Source organism: Aythya ferina (genome assembly GCF_964211825.1).
Source record: "Aythya ferina genome assembly, chromosome: 11".
NCBI lineage: Eukaryota > Metazoa > Chordata > Aves > Anseriformes > Anatidae > Aythya > Aythya ferina.
In genome coordinates, this window is record NC_140307.1 from 13,140,152 (window position 1) to 13,160,585 (window position 20,434).

At 41.9% G+C, this 20,434-nt stretch overlaps 1 long non-coding RNA gene across 1 annotated transcript in view; it reads right to left on the reverse strand.

Annotated features, from left to right (window-relative positions):
- LOC311442948 overlaps window positions 1-4,661 on the reverse strand; it is a 113,027-nt gene extending 108,366 nt beyond the window's left edge. The window contains exon 1 of the long non-coding RNA XR_014696958.1: window positions 4,514-4,661. This is a non-coding gene — a long non-coding RNA (uncharacterized lncRNA). The remainder of the gene's footprint in view (window positions 1-4,513) is intronic.
- Between the last annotated feature and the right edge of the window lie 15,773 nt (window positions 4,662-20,434).

Below are 20,434 nucleotides of genomic sequence, written 5' to 3' on the forward strand. Positions count from 1 at the left end.
ATTTCCAAAGGCCAAGAAGGAAGAAGCTGAAAAGGTCAGCTTCTGAACGGCACGCGTCGGAAAAAAACAAATATGAGCGATCAGCACTTCTAGACAGTGAAACAAATGAGTGCTTCCATTCCTGGGGGAAATGGGGAATGAGCAAACTCTACTCCTCTATTCCACAGTGTACAGGAAATTTGAGTGATTGATGGCAACAGAGTAAGGAAATGCACATTCAGCTTCTGCTCCCAATGTAAATGACTTGTACCTCACCCCTCTGCTTCCTGCTCCTTCACACAGGCCCCACACCCAGCCTGTTATCTGCAGTGTGGCAGCGTGCATCAGGGAGGAAGAAAGGGAGGACAATCCTTGCTAGACTGCTCCTCATCCCAGATTTAAACGAGTAAAGACAGCACGTAAAATAAAAAAGGGGGGGTGAAGGGGTGTCAAATAGCTCCATCCTGGAGCTCTTTTTGCCCACAGACCCAGCATGGAGGACACAAGGATGGACCAATGAACCCTGCAGCGCTGCGCCCAGACCCCGCTGAAGGACAGCCACACAGGGTGCCAGGGGCAGAAGGCAGCCCCTGCTTGTATAGAATTTCTCCTTGTCTTACAAAGGTCAAAGTGGTAAGCAAGGAAGCTTTTTAAAATGCTGAACAGTCTGAGGGATCTGTCTGGTTCACAGGGACACTCAGACGCAGCAACTGCCAAGGCAAGAGAACAAACCCAGAGAAGGCTGTGAACATCCGCCTGCAGGAGACATGCCCCTCTTCTTTCCCAGGCAGCTCAGTGAGAGGTGCTTATTTTTACAAAGCAGGCTCTGAGATCTTAAAGAAGCAATGTTGTCGCAGTGCCCTAAACCAATGAGTATGTGACCTACCCATTCCCACTATGTCCCTTGACCTTTTCCCATAACATTCTCCAAAAGCATCACATGAAAAATAGCCCTGCTCAGCTCTCCAGAGGCTTTGGAGACAGCATCAAAGCTCTGTGCTTATAAACAATTCCAGCTAGGCCCAAATGCCATTCCAGCATCAGGGATCCCAGGGTTTCCATGCCTGTCACAAGATGCTGGAGGGAGAGGAGGCAGGGGAGAGGCAGCCCATGTTGCTAAGGGGAGTGGGAAGCGAGGGGCAGGCGGCTGGGTGAGAGCTGAGCTCCACAAAAACCCACTGGGCTGAGCTAAGGTTTATCCACGTGGCTCAGAGGCTGCACGGAATGTGGTTTTGCCTTCTCCTTTATTACAAAGGGCTTTCGAGCTCTCTGAGCATGGAAGTCATTTACTGCAGTGATCCTTCAGCCTAATCCCCCTGTTCTTTCCTTCCTTCTCTCACTCTGCACATCCACTGGCTAACGCTCCTGCAGCTGTCTTGGAGCTCAATTTAGAATCAGGTGGAGACAGAGAACTCAGCTCAGGGGACAGTACTCAAGCTCCAGGCCTTGTTATTTGTTGATTCTTATGGATTTGAAGTCAAAATAGCAGCTGGGCAACAAATACTACAAGAATCCCTGTCAGCTCCCTCTGGGGTCTCACACAATCCCTGGCATGCTCCTGCCTTCTGCAAAAAAAGGCCAAGAAGTGTTAACTGTTCCTACTTTCATGTTTTTCCATATCTCCAGATGCAGTTCCCTTGGCAATGGCTGCAGACCCTCTTCAGACACCTTCTAAGAAGCCAATGCTGCAGAATGTGTCCAACAACCAGGACTTTTCCTCAACCATCACTTGATTACTGTGACTTGAACCCGTTCTTAATTTTTCTCAGGCTTGCTCCTTTTAGATCCTGGCTGTGCTCTCCTACTCCTACCCCTGGCTACAGGCAAGGCCTCCAGTCAGCTAATCCACATCAAAGGCTGTTAGAGGACTAATTACAGTCTGAGAAGCATCTCAAGCCACACATCACCTCCCCTCCAGCTCTACCACTTTAATCTGGGCTCGGGTACCCTGCAGTATAGCCCAGCAGCCAAGGAAAATCATTTTTGTCTTTACGTGGAATGGTGCCAGCTGCAGCCAGACAGGTTTGTGTTTGGCTCTTACGTGATAATAGGGACGTTGCACTCTTGCAGGGCAATAATTTCAGCCCCAACAAGGAAACTGGGTAATTACAGAGAAAAGCAGCAGGTGCTTCAATCATGCCTACTCTGTGTCAGCTCTTTAAAATGTCATTGAAAAGAAATGGTGGGATAATGAAGGCCTTAACTCCTTTTCAAGGCACCTGACTACCGGGCAGGACAGCCAAAGAGGAAGGACCAAGGCTGGAAGCACTACGTCATCCTTCCTGATTCCTGGGGACTGACCCGAGAGGCTGTGAGGTCTGGGACAGGATGACGTGATCACAGGATGGCATAAAATAGGAATATAGTCATCTGAATTCTTTTGTTGTAGATGCCTCCAATTTAAGAACAAACCTCAACTTTACCTTGGTTGATCTTGTTCATTTTATATTTTATTTGTGGCTCTTTTTCACCATTTTCCCTTTTCTATTGCATCAGAAAAGCATTAACTCACAACCTTGCTCCATTCCACTGACATAACTGCCTAAATATCCTTCCTGATGTTTTGACATATATCTCTTGGACAGACGCTTAGAAATTTAAACCACAGAAGCTGGAGGATATTTTAAAAAATTAGAAAATATGTGGACAACTCTTCTGTTATTTTAACAATATGAAGACTCAACACTTCTGTAACTCTGCCAGCAAATGAAGGAAAATATGTGCTTACGCTGCACAACCATAACACAGAGCACGCTGATTTTTAGAGATAAAATACACTTTTGTTGCAGGCTCTGAGCATAAATGCTATAACCCCCACCTTCACAAACATTTACAACACAGGTTATTTTCAGTGCGAAGCACCTGCTATTTCTGCAGACAACAAAAGCGTGCGTGCTTTCGGAATACACATACACTGAGCATGCAAATAAAACATCCGTCCATTCTGTGCAACAAAGATCTTGGTCTATCCAATCGAGAGCTGTGCCAGTCTACAATTCAGAATAAATTTGACATTAGCAAATGTACAATTGCTGTGAAAGGAAATAATACATCCGATGCACTCCAAAAACACCCTCAATTGTTCAGTCCAGAAGACAGGAAAATAGAACAGTCAAATGACGTGACACTTGTGTGTTGTATGCACACAACGCATACGCTGGAGAAAGCACAGCGCCGTAAATACAGTGCTTACAAAACAATTATCCATACATTAACTAAGTACTCGATGCACAGGGGCAGACCCTTAAGCATATGTTCACCTGCAGAAATACACATAAAAGCCCACTGCACATGAGCTCAAAGTGCACACTTCAGAAAACCAAACCACGCTGCACAAATCCACAGCTCGTGCACAAGAGGTTTATATGCGCTCTGCAGAAAATTCATGCGTCTTAAGTGTAGGTTTCATTTAATAACCCTAATGCACTGGTTTGCACTTTCCCTGTGGGGCACACCACAGTATATAGAACAGTGGGTTTGAGGTCCCAGTGGGCCCCACATAGGTTCAACACCTACAGTTCGTAAACCACTAATAGCATTTAACTCTCTCCCAAAGTGAGCACAAACATTGCTGGGTTTAATTCCCCAGAGCCAGCTACAGACCTCCAACTACTCAGGCTGCTGTGTCAGGACTGTCACAGGACTGTCACACCACTGCACCAGCCAAGAGACCCTTTGAAGGTTCATCATTTCTCCCCTCAGTGGGGGAACCTGGGCTCAGAGTTTACAGCAGGGGGAAGTTACTGAGATGCTCCTGTGAAGGCTGCGATCACCACTGCCCTCCAGCCTTACTGCTGTGACTGCAGTGAAGGACACTGGTCACAAGTTCACTGCAGCTCCGGTCACAGTGTAAGCAATGAAGCAATTGAAGGGAATAAAGGGGGACAAGATCTTGGATAACTGAACACTCAGCTGATGCGACAGGAACAAACGCATCTAATCAGATGTGGGCAATGCCACCAGCCAGGTGGGCACAACTCTATTATCAGTTAAAAGGATGAGGCAGAAAATCCCCGGGCCCCAAAAGGTGAAGAGACAGCCTTCCACTTCAGAAAGATTTGCAAACAATTTTGCTAGGAAGCACCTTATTCATGTGTCATCTCTGTTCCACAGGTTCCATCCAACATGGGCTGCATGTGAAATCCCAGTGATGCATTAGGGGCCAGATTTCTGGCCTGGACTCAGCTTCAGCTGCTTCAAGTCCCTGACCTATTTCAGCCACAGACACTCAGAGAAATCCTGTGGCAGGTGATTCATTTACCTGTCGCATGCCATTTAAAGAGCCTGGCCTAAACTCATCATAAAGGCTTAGAAACATGCAAGCACATCCAAAGCATGTTTCCTCCTGCCTCCAGAGACATCTACTGCTTTGCCGAGATGGCTAGACTTGCTTACGTACACAAAATGCCACCCACCTCTCTCCCTTGGTCCTTTGTCAGGGAAATGACACGGCTTAGCTCTGCTCTCCCGGAGATCACAGTCGCTTTAAGACCAGCTCTGTAAGCTGTATAAATGCCATAAACTTGCCGTGTACCTCATATGGAGAATGATCTCTTCCTGCTGTCGTAACCTGGCCTAACAGTGGGGCAACATTAGAGACGACACTCAGGTTCTGCTTCATCCTCTTGCAAGCATCTCTGACCAAGCCAAGGTTGTGAAAATCCAGAGAAATGGGGGGTAATGCCCAGGTGCCCCAGCTAGGAAAAAGAAAAAAAAAAAAAAAAAAGAAGAAAAAAAGAAGAAACAAATCAGGGGAGACTAATGTATACAAATAACAGATTCTTTGCTTTCCTCCTTGTAATTTCCCCACCCCAGACAGCTGTAATGTGGAAAGTATTGAAATTTAAATCACACCTCAGCCTAACTTCAGCTGACAGACTGCCGATGCAATAATCTCAGCCTGGCTATCTTCTCTCGGGGAGAATGACAAACCAGCTAAAGGAAAGTGATAAATTTTCAATTTTATTTTAAAATATACCAGATGGGAGATTTTATTGGAGTCATAAATATGTCAAAAGCAATGTTAGTGTATGATTGGAGATTGCCCCCTCCTAGGGAGTAGCTCTCCCTGTTTAGAAATACCATCAGATTCTTAATAAGAGGCTCCAGTTAGACTGCAGCAAAATAGTCTGTATATTAAACCAATTGAATTTCTATTTGCCAGAGCTCTCTTTCTCTTCTCCTTCCTCCCTCCCCAGGTCCAAAATGCAGGAGAAATGAGGGTACTGAGGTCAGATCTAAATGTCACCAGTTTGGGTTCTTTCTTTTTCTTGTTGGAAGATGGTTCAAAAGCATTCGATTTCCTACCAGTATTTGAAAACAAAATTTTTCTTCAGTAACAAAGCTTCAGTGAGGGTTTGATTTCCTAGAATCCCAACCAGAAGATGCCAACTAAGTTCAGCCTCAGATTTAAACTAAATCAAATTCAAGCCCTTAATCCAAGTCATGGGTCATCCTCAAACTCTGGAAATAGCACTTGGCCTCACTCCCAAAATTTCATGCTTGCTAAAAGCAGATCCAAATCCCACCATCCATTTCCAGAAATAATATTTGCCTTTTGTAGCCTTTGCACCTCTCCTCCTCCTAACGCTGGTGCCACCACAGATCACAGTAGTCTGACAGGAAGAAGCCTAATATTTATGAATTTGTATCATTTCAAAGGTTTTACAGACTTGCTCTACCAAATATGTCTTTGAATATGTTTATAGCCTCACAGTTTACTCCGGAAATCCTCATTCTAATACCAATAAATTTGTATCAAATCATTGATTCCCCTCAGCACAGAATTTGACTCATTGAACCTTTAACACAGAAAAATACCAGTAACTTTATAGTTTTTCATATAAACGCTTTGCATATTGAGTCACATATCTACAAAACTGTACAAAAGAATTACAGAATTAATAAGAGGTCTAATACATAACATATTACGAGGTTGTATTTTGCAGTTGCAATCTAACATAGTCTTAGCACAGCAGAGGGAAATGCAACTAAGAGGCAGAAGGAAAAGGTAACTTTGCATGTGTTAGTGGGCCATAGCCTTTTTAGACATTACTTGTACCTCAGCCAGAGGAGTACTAGATGCTGTTCCAGCAGTCTCTCTAACAGATGAATCATTTTCTATAACAGGCTTTTATTTATTTTTTTTATTTTTTTACTTGAACATAAAATACCATCAGATACATTTATCAGAGAACATCCTCTTCCTACCCATACCCTCCAGTCCTAGACATGTCATTCAATGGGCATGAAGCAGCAGATGCATCAAGACAAATCGAAGCTTTTAACAGCTTTTTAATCTGAAGGTGCAGATTGAAATGGAAGAATCATAGCCATCAGTCTTGGGCTTAAAATATTTTGACTTTATGTGCTACACAGTGAGGCTGCCATTCCTCTGGCTTCTGCAGTGTTTTCAATGGGGACTCATACGATTCATCATTGACTGGCTCAAGGTCAAGGGAATCTGGTGAAGTACAAAAAGCTGGGAAAGAATTCACCTTGCAGTAAAATGCATTTGATAAAAAAGAAACCGATGCTGCAGATATGAAAGGATGGCCTGGCTCTAATCTTCCACCCTCAGGAGGACTCGCTGAAAAAGCAGAGGCAGCCAATTCCAAGCACACTTCAAAGCACTGCTTCCTAGATGCTGTCCAACAAGCCTCAGAACTGGCAACGCTCAAAGAATAAGGACAAAGGTGGACTCAGGATCACTGCTGTCTTCATGGGTTAAAGGATCTGCTAGGCCATTTCCACTATGGAACCCACAGAACTATTTTGAGCACCCTATTTTTGTTGTTGCTGCTGTTCTTTTTTTTGTGGAAACAGTGAATTTAAGTGGGAAATGTCTTGCCTTTACCAGAAACCCATTTACTATATGTATTTTTACTCCATGCAACACTTAAAACCACATATCAAGAAGGGCTACAATACTGACAATGCCTGACACTTGTCTTACATTCAGTGTCTGAGAACTGTGCAGACTGTCCAGGAGCTAGCTGGAAGAAGACCATGGGAGAAGACCAGGGAGAAGACCAACCTCCTGCTCTTTCCCTGGACTGTGCACCTCAAGCTATAAGGCCTCATTTGAACAGGGAGACTACAAAAATCCAGGTGTGATTATCACTGCTGAACTAAAATGGGCAGGTGACAAGAGAGAACCTCTGGAAGGGATCAGACAGAACTTACGGTAGATTTGCTAGGAGGAAAGTAAATCAAGTGGCTGAGAGATAGGCAGCAGGAGGCTCACCAGAAACTGGCACCAACGAGGCTGGTGCTACTTTGAGATCTGATGCTGCCTTCTGCTGGCACAAAAACATCTCCTTAGCTGAAGGGATGGCTTGTCTAATAAAATAAATAAAATAAAAGTAGAACAACAACAAAAACTAAGATTATGGCTGGCTCAGACCTGGTAGATAAATTACAACTGCCATCCAACAAAGCCCCGGAGAGCCAAGAGATGCCCCAGTAAGGCAGAATCACTCTTGCATTAGACTAAGAAAATCATAGAATCAATAAGGCTGGAGAAGACCTCCAAGATCATCTGGTCCAACTGTCACCCTACCACCAATATTACCCAGAAAACCATGTCCCTAAGCACCACATCCAACCTTAACCCCCCCCTTCCCCCCAGGGATGGTGATTCCGTCACCTTCCTGGGCAACCCCTTCCCTGCCTTGAGATTAGTGGATATATTAAAACCAGAATGAGACAAGCCAGACTATACAGCAACTGCTCCCACTTGGTGCTATAGAGCCCACTCCCATCCCATAGACAACGGGAAGCTGACAGAGCTACAAGTTGTCAGAGTAAGGCAACAGAGCCCCACGATTAAAAAACAAAACAAAATAAAAAACAACACAGCAGCAGTCAGGTGCTCTATGCTGGTAGCACCATGGTGGTTTCCTCTCTGGGCATACGGAGTCAGCTAATCCCTTACTAGCAGAGCTTTTCAACCTCAGTGACGTTACGTGAAATAATTCATATAATGGGCTGTTGTACATCAGTACAATAAAGCTGTAATCTTTCCAGGACAGAGATTGCAGCTTAGTAAATGTCTGTGCAATACCTAGCACAATGGAGCTCCAGTTCTAATAGCAGCCTTTAAACATTACTGCACTACAACAGTAACAATGGGTGGTGATAACTCAGATAATGAAAATAATGTATGCATCAGGAATATCTGTGGCATAATTACACAGCTTATTCAAAGCACCTAATCAAATTGTTCAGCAACTCAACATCAACACAGACGTAAGGACAGATACCCCTAGACTAAGCAGAAAATTATGATTAGCATAGGTATAATTGCCTTGGAAACTTCCAACGTTTTCAGTCAGGCCAAAGTCAGGTAGTAACATGTTCAGGCACGAACATATTTTTTCCTTACGAAAGATAAGCCCCAAACAGGTGATTAAGAACAGACTGAAAACACAGGAACTGTGAGTACTGCATCCTTTGATCCCAGGAGAAATTGACCTCAGGCAGCTTGGTAAGATTCAGACTTACTCGGGAGATGTCTTTAGGGCATTCTCCAGTTAATAGGCTACACTACTTAATTATTTGAACAAATCTTACTATTTAAAAAATCACTTAACAAAGAAGTGAACTCATTTACCTATTGACTACTTAAACTACCTGGCAAACATGTAACACCCAGGCAATTAAGAGTGCTACTGCTCCAGGGTCCTCGCTATCTTAGTCTCAATCCCTCCAGCACTGTGTAAACCTGCTGTCCCTCTGGAATGCTGTCCCATTGCAGCATTGCTGCACATGCTAACTGGAAAGGATGCAGAAAGCTGTGCTCCTGTTTGGTAGGTGTAAGGCATCAGCCCCAGAGAAGACCACGCTATAATATCAGGAACACGTAATGCCGCCATCCACATCACAACAGCAGCATCCCATTCAGGACCTCCTTTGCAGCACAGCACTGAATACCCGTGGTGCTGTCAGATGTTGTGCACGCTCGTTTACACCCTTGCTATGTGTATGTATCTTCAGGAAAGTCCAAGCATCAATTGATGTGCAGAACTGGAGGCCTGGACACAGACATCCATCCCCTTTCAGGAATCAGCAGCACCAGCAAAACCCACAGGGACAGAGAAACAGCAAAAAGTGGTCTGCAGCCAGCTCTGTTCCTATAATTCTGCTGGGACCCCTCCCTTTTTATTTCTTAGGTCCTCACTTCCTTTCCTAGGATCAGCCCAGGACCTTAACACATGAACAGACACAGGCTCCCCTCTGATGTAGCAACTACCTTATAAATTATACAGCAAATTAAAAATACTTTATCACAGTGATAACACCATCATCTGCAGTGTTTATGGGTTAATAAATTGTGTCCCTGAATGAACGTGCTGACTCATTAACTAAGCTGCAAGTGAGAGCCATTCATCTCTTCTGCAACACCATGAAATCCAGTGTCCCTCCTCTGCCAGAGAATTCATTTTCATTTTCCTGCTTCAGAGAGGGGAGCTGAAGAGGAGGAGGAGAAGGAAGGAATTATTTCCTCTTGCTCGCATCCTGCATTAGTGAAGCCCTGGAGGTTATTTAAATGGTAACTTCAAAGGAGGTATATGATCGCTCTGTTTACTGCTGTAGGAGTCTCATTTTACACTCAGATTTAAAAAGCTTCCCTGACAGACAGACAAACAGCATCACTTACAGGTTTGGGGCTTCACAGATACAGCCAGCCTAGGTGCAAAGGAGCAGAGAGAAACAGGGAAAGGGTATTGCTGGTTTTTGTTTGTTTTAAATCACAGAATCACAGAATCACAGAATTTTCTAGGTTGGAAGAGACCTCAAGGTCATCGAGTCCAACCTCCAACCTAACGCTAACAGCCCTCCACTAAACCATATCCCTAAGCTCTACATCTAAACGTCTTTTGAAGACTTCCAAGGATGGTGACTCCACCACTTCCCTGGGCAGCCTGTTCCAGTGAAACAACCAGGGGATGTTGGAAAGGAAGGATTTTCAGCGGTATAACTCATCGTGCTCTGTAGGGAGTGACAGGGTACAATTCCCTTGAACAGAGAGCCCAAATGCTCCAAACTGGGATTAACAGACTCTTTAGTATTTAGGACAGTAACGAATTATGGAGGGCTGTTCTGGGGCAGAGGGGAAAAACAAACAAACAAACAAAAAAACAACAACAAAAAAACAGATTCCTGTATACTCCTGTATTACTGAGACTCCTGTATACTTTCCTAGCACATTTTTCTATCAAGTCCTGAGGGTACTAGGTGTTAGCTGCAATTCATCCATTCCATCTCCCTCTCCTGCTGAGGATGGCTGTGGGTCAGGCAATGAGTTAAATTGGTCAGGCTTCTTAAACAGATTTACTCACACAGAAGAAATTTTCTTTCCAAAATGCTCTTGGCACCTGGAATGGAAGCTGCATTTGCAATGTCTCTTTGTTCTCCTAAGCAGTGATTTCCCAGTCTGACATCACGAGGCAGATTTGGATGGGAGATGTTTAGAGACAAGGTAATTCCCCCACCCCCACCCCCAATTAAACGCAGGGTGTAAAATGAACAGTCTGGTCCATGTCACATCGTTGCAGTTCAGCTCCTTTATTTCAGCCTAGACCCCTTCCCACTGTCTTCATGGTTGCACCCAACTTTGGTCACTACCATACATGTGAAATTTTGGTAGTTAGATTTAATAAAACAATGTTTATAGTGGGTTGAGGTTCTTTTCATAGAATCAAAGGTTGGAAAAGACCTCCAAGATCATCTAGTCCAACTGTACACCTACCACCAATATTGCCCACTAAGCCACGTCCCTAAGTACCACATCTACCTTTTCATTAAACACCTCCAGCGACGGTGACTTCACCACTTCCCTGGGCAACCTGTTCCAATGTCTAACCACTCTGAGAATAAATTTCTCATAATTTTCAACCTCTTTTGTTTGTTTTTCCCTCCGCAAAAGAGAGTTGTACCAGGAAAAGCTCCTCTCCTCCCCCTCTGCTTGAGAAACTAGACACACGGATAAAATTGGAAGATCAAAGAAACATCCTCCCTAGAGAACCTGAGGGTAGGATTTGTAAATGCAAGTGCTTCTGCAATCGGGCATATGGACTTGCCCTGAAAACTTAAGCTGGTCAAACCCAAGAATTGTGAATTTTCAAGTAAATCTATGCACTTTTCCCCATGGGCACAACTAAAATGCAATCTTCTGACAGAAAGCCATTTTGACAAATTTTCAGACACATTCTCCCTAATACTGCCTACGGGAGGAAGCAGCAAAATTACACGGTGGGAATATCACCTTGTGGGAGAAATAAGCTCCGGGTAGTGCCAGTGCTTACATACGGTTGAATATAACTGCTCCAAGCATATTTCAACTTCTGTCTCTATCAGGCTGGCAAATTATTGCATATATATTCATCTGATACAAAGCAAGTGAGCTCTTTGAAGGATTTTTTTCTCTCTTCTGGGGAAAAACAAAACAAAACAAAACAAAAAAAGTTGCTTTAATTAGAATCTACTGGCTAAAAGTCTTTTTTTGGAGCCACTGTATCAATTGAGTTCCACTAGCCACCATATTAATCCATATTAGGAAATAACTCCATACATAACTGGAAACAAAAATGAGAAAAGAATAACAAAATCTTCTGTCTAGAAGCAATCAAGCATCCAGGGGTTTTAGGGAGAGGGAGGCTGTGAAGAATGCATACCCTTATTTATGTCCTCTAGTCTTTTAAGAATCATTTCAGTGTATGCACAGGACCAACTGCAATAGCTATTGTTCTCAGAAGAGGTCATGAAGCATGGTGACAACCATGGTTGAAATAGAGAAGGTAGGTATCTTTGCTAATTTTAGTGATAGCTCTCCATCCTAAGAGATGGTCCTCCCTGCAGTTCCAGACCATCCACTCCTGATGTCTGACAAGCACGCATCAGATGCATTTGCTTTCTCCCATATTTGTCAAGAACTTGCTATACAGAAAAGAGCTTCCCTAATAATCTCAGGCTCTCAAGGTCAAATTGCATTATCAGTTCCACCTGCATGTCCACCACTGGCACATTCAAGGATGAACATAAGAGCAAAATTCTGCTTGAGTCCTAGGTTATTAGAGCTTGCCTGTGACAACGGCTGGATCTTCAAAGCGTCCTGAAAGAAATTAACTAAAGAGTATGGAAACGTAAAACAACAAGGTACCACTTTCACAAAAATATTTTCCAGAGTTTATTCAGACAGACGGGAGGGGAGGGCTGTCCTCTGTGTAAGGCTCTGTTCTGGAAGCTTAGAGATGAAAAACAAAATGTAAATTCAATAAGTGAATATTCATAAGATAAAAACTTCACAAGGCTATTTTATATTTAGAAGCCTTTGCTTGAGAACATGCCTCCCAAAACCAGACATTTAAACTAATGAAGCATCCAGACTGACACTAGCTCTGAACTGTCTCATCACAGAAGCTCAGCAAACAATATCTCTTGGGAAACCTGGAGCTGATGGCAATCTTTCCTTCACGGGCAGCAACTGAACCATCTCTCTATCTACCGGTGACCTAAATCTGATCTGTTTTATCCTCTTCTCTCCTCTTCTTCCAGCTTCATACTGAGTTAATAAAACAAGTTCTCACCTGTGAACTCCCCCTTGTGCAGAAGGCAAAAGGTGGGAAAAGGTCATTTAGACTGTCTGGTTTTCTTTTGTACACAGCTCTGTCATCCCAGGATGATGACCAGCTACTAATTGCAACACAAGTTTCCTAGCAGAACCACTCTTTCCCAAGCTGAAACGGCACTGAGTAACCATGTTCCCTTAGTTAAATCCTGTTTAGAACAAATGATGTGCTGCTACATCTTCAAAAAAGAAGTGGAAATGCACTTGACACCGAGCCAAGTGAGGAGCAGCAAGACTGAAATTCAGAAGAAATTATGTAGCCCAATGGACAGAAGATATTGATTGTGGAAACGGGTGGATTTACGATCCTGAAAACTTCTCTGTATGGTATTTACTATGCAGCCTCTGGAAAGGATGAGACAAGACAGTGCTCAATAATATGCTAAAAATCACTTTCTAAACTGATAAATCATGTAGGAGACTGTGTGGCCATAAGTGTTTATATTTCATAACTTCTTTTCAACAGTGCATCCACACCAAAGTCAAGTATTTAGGCAATAAATATATGACCAGACACTACTTTTCTGCCTCAAAATGATTAAAACTTTCACGTGGATTGTAATTTCTGGCTAAGCGAACAAGCCCAGTCAAAAGATTATTCCTGGCTTCTGCAACTCAGTTATCTTCAATTTTTATTCACTATACCTCCTGGTATGTTTTGACTGCTATAACATACAAACAGAAAAGGACCATTTTCAGAAGACTACACAAGACCTCTGCCACCACTTCCTCACATGGATGCCATTACTAATGAAAATAAGACAATTAAAGTATTGAACAATATTAAGGAGAACAGTTCAAACAGGAAAAAAAAAAAAAAAAGATATCACAAACCTATCTTCACAAACAATAAAAAGACTAAAAAGTAAATACTATTATTAAACCCTAATGTTCTAACAAATATCCAAAACAACCATTAGATGTAGATGCTTAAGCAGAATAATGCCTATAGATGCTTATTTGGAACACAGCAATTTTTCCTAGACAACGCTGGTGGATAAGAGGCAGCCACTTTTAACGGGCAGCTGTATGTAAATGAAATGAGCAAACATTATCCATTTGGATGAATGAAGAAATTAAAAAGCAAAAAGCAAGTGACCTAATCAACTAAGGAATTTCATCTGCTCTGCATTAGTTTTATATCAAACTCATCAAAGAAATATAAAAAAAAAAATGAACCAGTGCCATCTCTCTATATACCAGGATAAAAGTACTCACAAAGGAAGCAAAGGGGTTAGGGTTATAGTTGCTAGGATTTGGAAAGAGAGAAAGCGCAGAGTCCTGTTGTGTGTGGGGTTGCATAAAGGCTCTCAAAGGGAGTGCAGGTGTACCCAAAGGCTTCCACTAGAAGCACTTCGTGGTGGGAAAAACTGGCGCCATATTTGTTTTTTAGGGTTCTCATTAGGGTTAGGGTTATGTTTAAGTGTTGTTTGGAAGGAGAGAAAGCACAGAGTTGTTTTGTGTGTGGGGTTGCATAAAGGCTCCCCGAAAGAGTTCAGGTGTACTGAAAGTTGGGAGCATTTTTTGGTGGGAGAAAGTGGCGACATACGTGTTTTTTAGGGTCATATTTAGGGTTAGGTTTAGGATTACATTTAGCGTTGTTTGGAAAGAGAGAAAGTGCAGTTGCATGTGGGGTTATGTAAAGGCTCCCCAGGGAAGTTCAGGTGTACCCAAAGGTACACCTGAACTTAGAAGCACTTTTTGATGGGAGAAAGTGGTGCCATACGTGCTTTTTAGGGTCCTCTTTAGGGTTAGGCTTACTGTTTAGAGTGACATTTAGGGTCGGTTGGAAGGAGAGAAAGCACAGAGTCCTGTTGTATGTGAGGCTGCATAAAGGCTCCCAAAGGGAATGCAGGCATACCCAAAGGCTTCTGTTGTGAGCACCTTTTGATGCGACAATGTGGTGACTTACATGTTTTCTTGGAGTCATAATTAGATTTACAGTTGTTGGTGTTTGGAGAGAGAAAAAGCAGTGTCTCGACAAGCAGAAACGCCTAAGACCCTCTTTCACTCATCTATATTTCACTTTGTCCATCTCTGGCTGCACCCCTCGCATGACTATGGCACCGCAGACTGGGACTCCATTCTTGCTTCACACTGGAAGTGTCTCATTCACTCTCCCCTCAAGAGAGTCCCCGAACCCACCCTGAAGCAACACAGTAAAGTTTGCCTTTCCTTGGTCCGTGCAGAGAATTTCCTGGTCAGGGTTATCAGCAGTTATCCCTGTGCCTGTGGTGTGTCTGTAGTGGCCTCCCTCCTCCCCAGCGCTTCGCAGAGTCTGTCTCCAGATTAACAGCCTTGGTCCTTCATCAGCCATACCAAGACAACATACCACCTCCGACGGGACCCCTGACATCTGTGGGGTGCACCTTCCTGTCCATGGTGGCAAGAACTCTCTGATAGTCAACAAGATCCCAGACAAGTCCCTAGATTGTGAGAAAAAGTCTCAACAATTTTCTTCAGACCAGATCTTCTGTAAAGCTATTTTATTCGCGGTTCCAACGGCAGGCATCCTGCAAGCAGGAGCACACAGTAAACATTTACCATAACCTCATATTCCCTATTACTTGACACCCAGTTTCTCTTGTTTCCTCATTGGCTGAGTACTACAAGTTCATGATCCACTTGACTCCCTTCTATATCATATACATACAATTTTATTTGACCAACCGTTAATTTCTCCTTTTTCTTATTTCCTTCTACTGTGTAATTTCTGTTTTTACTGATTTCACAGTGCTTGTCCTGTTTTTCTTATCTATCCTCCCTATTTTGGGACAATGGGACCTTTTCCTTATCTTCCTAACATACTCCTTACTTCTGTGCTATTCTCATGCCTGTACCACCACTTTTGAATATGCAAGATTAGTGGAATTTTAGACTATGTAAACACCTTCTATTGTAACAACACAACATTGTTTCTTGAAAAAGGCTTCTGTTGGGAGCACTTTTTGATGGGAGAAACCGGCAACATACATGCTTTTTAGGGTCATAATTAGGGTTAGGGTTATGGTTAGGGTTTTTTGGAAAGCGAGAAAGCGCAGAGTGCTGTTGTGTGTGGGGTTGTGTAAAGGCTCCCCAAAGGAGTTCAGGTCTACTAAAAGGCTTCACTTGTGAGCACTTTTTGATGGGAGAAAGTGGAAGCGTAGGTGTTGAGTTTGAGTCATAATTAGGGTTAGGGTTGTTAGGGTTCATATTGCTCCTTTTGCAGGAAAGGAAATCACTGCACAAATCCCAGAGAATAAACTTAGTTATCACCCTATTAAATACAACAGCCTTTCAATTCAAGGTATGGACGTGCCCAGATTAAGCTATCCCTGTAAAAGCTGTATGGATAAAATACATCTGTTCTACTGACTTAGAGTTTTAAAAAACTGAGATGTTTAGAAATGAATTCCATTAGGAATTCCTACAAGGTAAAAAAGAATGCATTCTTTAAAGCATGATAAACATAACATTCTGACATAAACACTTTTTATATCTGAACACATACCCAAAGGGAGAAAGTCAAGAATTTATTTATTTATCAGTAATGTGATCTTGTTGTATGTGTCCCCCATCTTGATTTTATACCTTCAGTTCATTTTGTTAGTATCTTAGCCTGGTTTCAAAATCGGTACTAGGGAGTATCACATTATTGCTGGGTTCATCTGTTGCCCCCAATTCACACACAAAAAATAATTTGAAGTATTTCTATAGTTTTATATTTTCTAAAAACTTCCTATACTGCAGTAATTGTGGGCCCCTTCCATATTCATTTGGTTCTTCAATGAAATTCACTGAAAAAACACTTTTTCTCCACAAGAAAACTGTGTTGGCAGGGGCACTTAATTTTAACTGCCTCTAAGCTGCATCAGTTTAACACAAAGAGGAGAAATCATACAGCTAAGGGGACCAGAACAGAAGTCAGGATTTAGATTCATTTACATTGTCATATACTTACTGGCGACTTTAGATGCTGAGAAGTGGATGGTTTTCTACGGTTGGTGCTCCCATATTATTTCAGTGTACAGTTTCATGAAATGCAATGAACCAAAAATAAAAACAAGGTACCTGCCAGAAAGGAGTTCCTGATCCCCCTTCTCTCCTCTGATCTTTTTTAAACTCCAGTGCTTGTCAGATCTCATAAGCTCACCCTATTCATAAAATAACAGAAAACATTCAGCAATGAAAAGTCTGGGTAGTTTTCTACTATTTTGACAAGTTAGCAAAGCTCACAAATAGGCAGGGATGTTCTTGGCTGCAGTAATATCTTCAGGAAGCAGCTACACCATGCTGCATATGCTCTAGCTCCCCAGTTCTGGCACTGCTGTCTAAGTATGAGGCTATAGCAGGCTCCCACAATGAAAACCAACTCTGCAGAGACACAAAACTATGTAAATACCAACAACTCCAAAGCTTCCATTACATAGAATTACATTTTCACAGCTCCTGCTAGCTAGGAAGCTAGAGAAGCCAGCTGTGCTGATTTTACAGATCAGCCAACACACAGTATCAGCTTTAGCCAACTGGTAGCCTTTATCAGTCATTCTTTGCTGTCAGAATGACAACTTCAAAGACTTGTAAACTGAGTTTGTGTTTTATTTGCCCTAACAAAACGGCCTTGTAACACATGAATGTTTGCTGCACTGCTTCTACCCTGACCAGCCCTCAAAGCACAATAGGAAAAGGACGATGTAACAGCATGAAATGAACAAAACAATTGAAGAAACTACCATTTGCCTATAACAAAACCACAGAACTGACTTCAGTTTTCACATACAAGCTCTCTGGCTTCCATTACTAAGCCTTTTTATTTTCATCCTGAGATACCAAGAACTACCATGAGGAGGCACTGCTTCCCCCAGTACAAAATGGCTTCTTTTCCTCACATGGATAGTTATTTCAGACATCTGGAAATGTACATTTACCACATAGCTGTGAAATCCTGAAACTAGGGTGCAGCTAGAATTCCATTTTCACACTTGCTACTTTTTCTGCTCAAAAGCGCTTCAAGAATGTCTGAAACTGTCAGTTCCGAATCCAAACTCACTGAGGCTAAGAACTCAGCCATTTCTGTACTGCAGTAGGTAAACACAACCTTCAAGAATAAATGCAAGTTCTATTCCTTTATCCTCTTATTCCCGCAGTCCTTATCCTATAAAATCTCCTTTAACAGAAACAGATTTTTAAGGGGGTGAGGTGGAAGAGAATTCTTACTCACATCTTGTAAAAAGAACTTGACTCTGCATTTACATATGCCAGGGCCACCCATTATTAATGCTAGCATGCAGAAGAAAAATGACAGCCTTCCCTTCTGCTTATCAGGTCCATAGCACGTGTCTGAAAGACATGCTTGCATACAGCTGCATTTCCTCTATAAGAACAGAGGCACTTCTTCTGTACAAGTGCTATAACTGTCCTCTGAAGATTTTAGTTCTGTCAATACTCCATAATCCATACTTACAGACAAGGAAGACAGCATGTCTCAGAGCACATACACCATCGATGCTAAAAAAACAAACCAAACAGTCCTTTCTGAGAAAGGTGTCAAGAGTTTTCCAGAGCTTTTCACTCTCCTGGGCTCACCTTCCCTACTGGCTTGCACTTCTAATACACTTGTGCATCTCTTGCCCCTGCTCGAGTAGTTTACCTCTCTTCCAACATGAAAAAAACAAAAACAACCGAGGCAGGAACTTGAAGTACCATACAGGAAAAAAAGAAATCTCCTCTGAGGAGAATTACAATACTAATGCAGTTGTTAACATTTGTTTTGAAAGGTGAGGGGTTGAAATGGTATGTTTATAGCTTAAATTTTCAGCTTGAGATTTCTCTGCAAGCGTCCTGGGCTTAAGCAATATTATTTGAAGTAAATTAGATGAGGGAATTCTTTCTTGACTAACACTAGAACAGATTTAATAAAATTAAAACTGCCCATATGAGAGGGAAATCCCATGGTACTACAACTTCAACTGAAAAATATACCTCTTCCCAATTCCCAGACAGCCAGCTATTCAGCTGATATAATTCTACTCAGCTCAAGAAGACAGACCAATATATATCAACCAAGAATTTGGACAGGCAGAACTCTATATATAAATATTTAAAATAAAAAATAAGCACCAGAATCCTTTTGCCAGGCCTAAGTAAACATGCACATTGAGAATGAATTCTAATAAATTGCTTAAATATTTGTACTTATGATATTCAAATTAAATGTATGCTTGCAAGTAAGCCTGGAAGAGTAAGTATCACACATCTTTCATGATTCCTTTCACTTCCTTTTCCTACAAAAGCTGTGCTTGTGATCAGCTGGAATCTTTTCCACGTAACAGCAGGAGAATTAAGGTTTACTGTTTATTATGACCAGAGAGTTTCTCAATTCTTTAATCAAAACTTTGCTTTCCAGATGGGTTAAAAAAAATCCAACAGCTGATTGATTCATTAGGCAGCAACCTGCCACGCAAGTTAGAAAAATGGACACAATTCCTCAGCAAAAGCTGTATTTTCATCTCTAATGTAAAACAGCTTCTCTTCTGGTATTGCAAAAATGACACGTCTCATGTCACTACTCAAGCCACCAGAGCCTCCAACTGGCCATTCATAGTCCCATTGTACTATTACACTCTTTCCCCCCAAAATCTTTTTCCCTATGCAAGCTAGGGCAATTTTGCTATGTAGAATAGTTTCTGATATCAGTGAATTATTTATTTACACTTACAGAGGAGGATGGGGGCTTACTCTCTGAAGACACAAACCTAGATACCAGATGGAGATGAAGGAAAATGATTCTAAATAGAGCAACATACCTAATTAGCAACATACAAGGGCTTCAAATCCTATTAATGAGTTACTGGTTTTGGTACTTTCTTAAACATATTCTCATTGAATAAATAATTACGGGGTTTTGGGGTGTTTTCATTTCTCTTTCTGTTCCAGTCTATAACAATAATGTAGCAATTTGGAAAGTCGATTTCATGAAAGACCAGTCAACTCAGTGGACCCATTCACAAACAGAACGCTGACCGCCTACCTAAGCACTTCAGGATCAGGACTTAAAATCCTTCTCAACTGGACAAGCAGTCCCTTCTCCTCCATTTTTTCTCTGCTCCTCCACCTCCAGGCAGATCTTTTCAAACACTACTTCAACACTTCATTAAATAATTGACAGAACGAATCACATTTCAGCACTAAGTTCTGTTTAGTAGAGTACACATGCAAATAAAATTGACATAGCGTAAAGTGAACACTGATTTATTTTTTTTTTAAAAAGCTAGAGTTGTCTGAACACTGCTTTGTAACTACAAATAAGATGCAAACATGAAAAATCTGTGTTGCATTTGTCCTTATACCAGGGTGAAACATAAGCCAAAGATAGAAAATGAGAGAATATAATACCATCCAGCCCATCTCCCTCCCAACACAACTTCAAAACAGAGACCACAAACTAACCATAGTTCAGTGACAACTGCCATCAGCAAACTTTTTTTCACTCAGCTGTAGCTTATAAAACATTAGAGTAAGAAGCCCTGTGTTTTTATATCTAGTCTGATTTGTAAAGTCACCTTCTCCTTTCTTCCTTCCAAAATTGTGTATCACAATATCCTAGCTGCATCTGTTTGCCATTACTTTGATACAAATATTCTAAACTCTGGTATATATATTAAAAGCTAACATTGTACAGGTCTCCATATGTCAGTTCGTAGCAATAAGACAGGCCAGCTACTTGGCTAGATACAAGCTTCAAAGCTTCACTTGTCAAAAGCTCCCAAACTCCAATTTCCCATATCTTCAGATACACAAACCATCAGTGTCTATTCAACAAATGATAAAAACCAGCCAACAAAA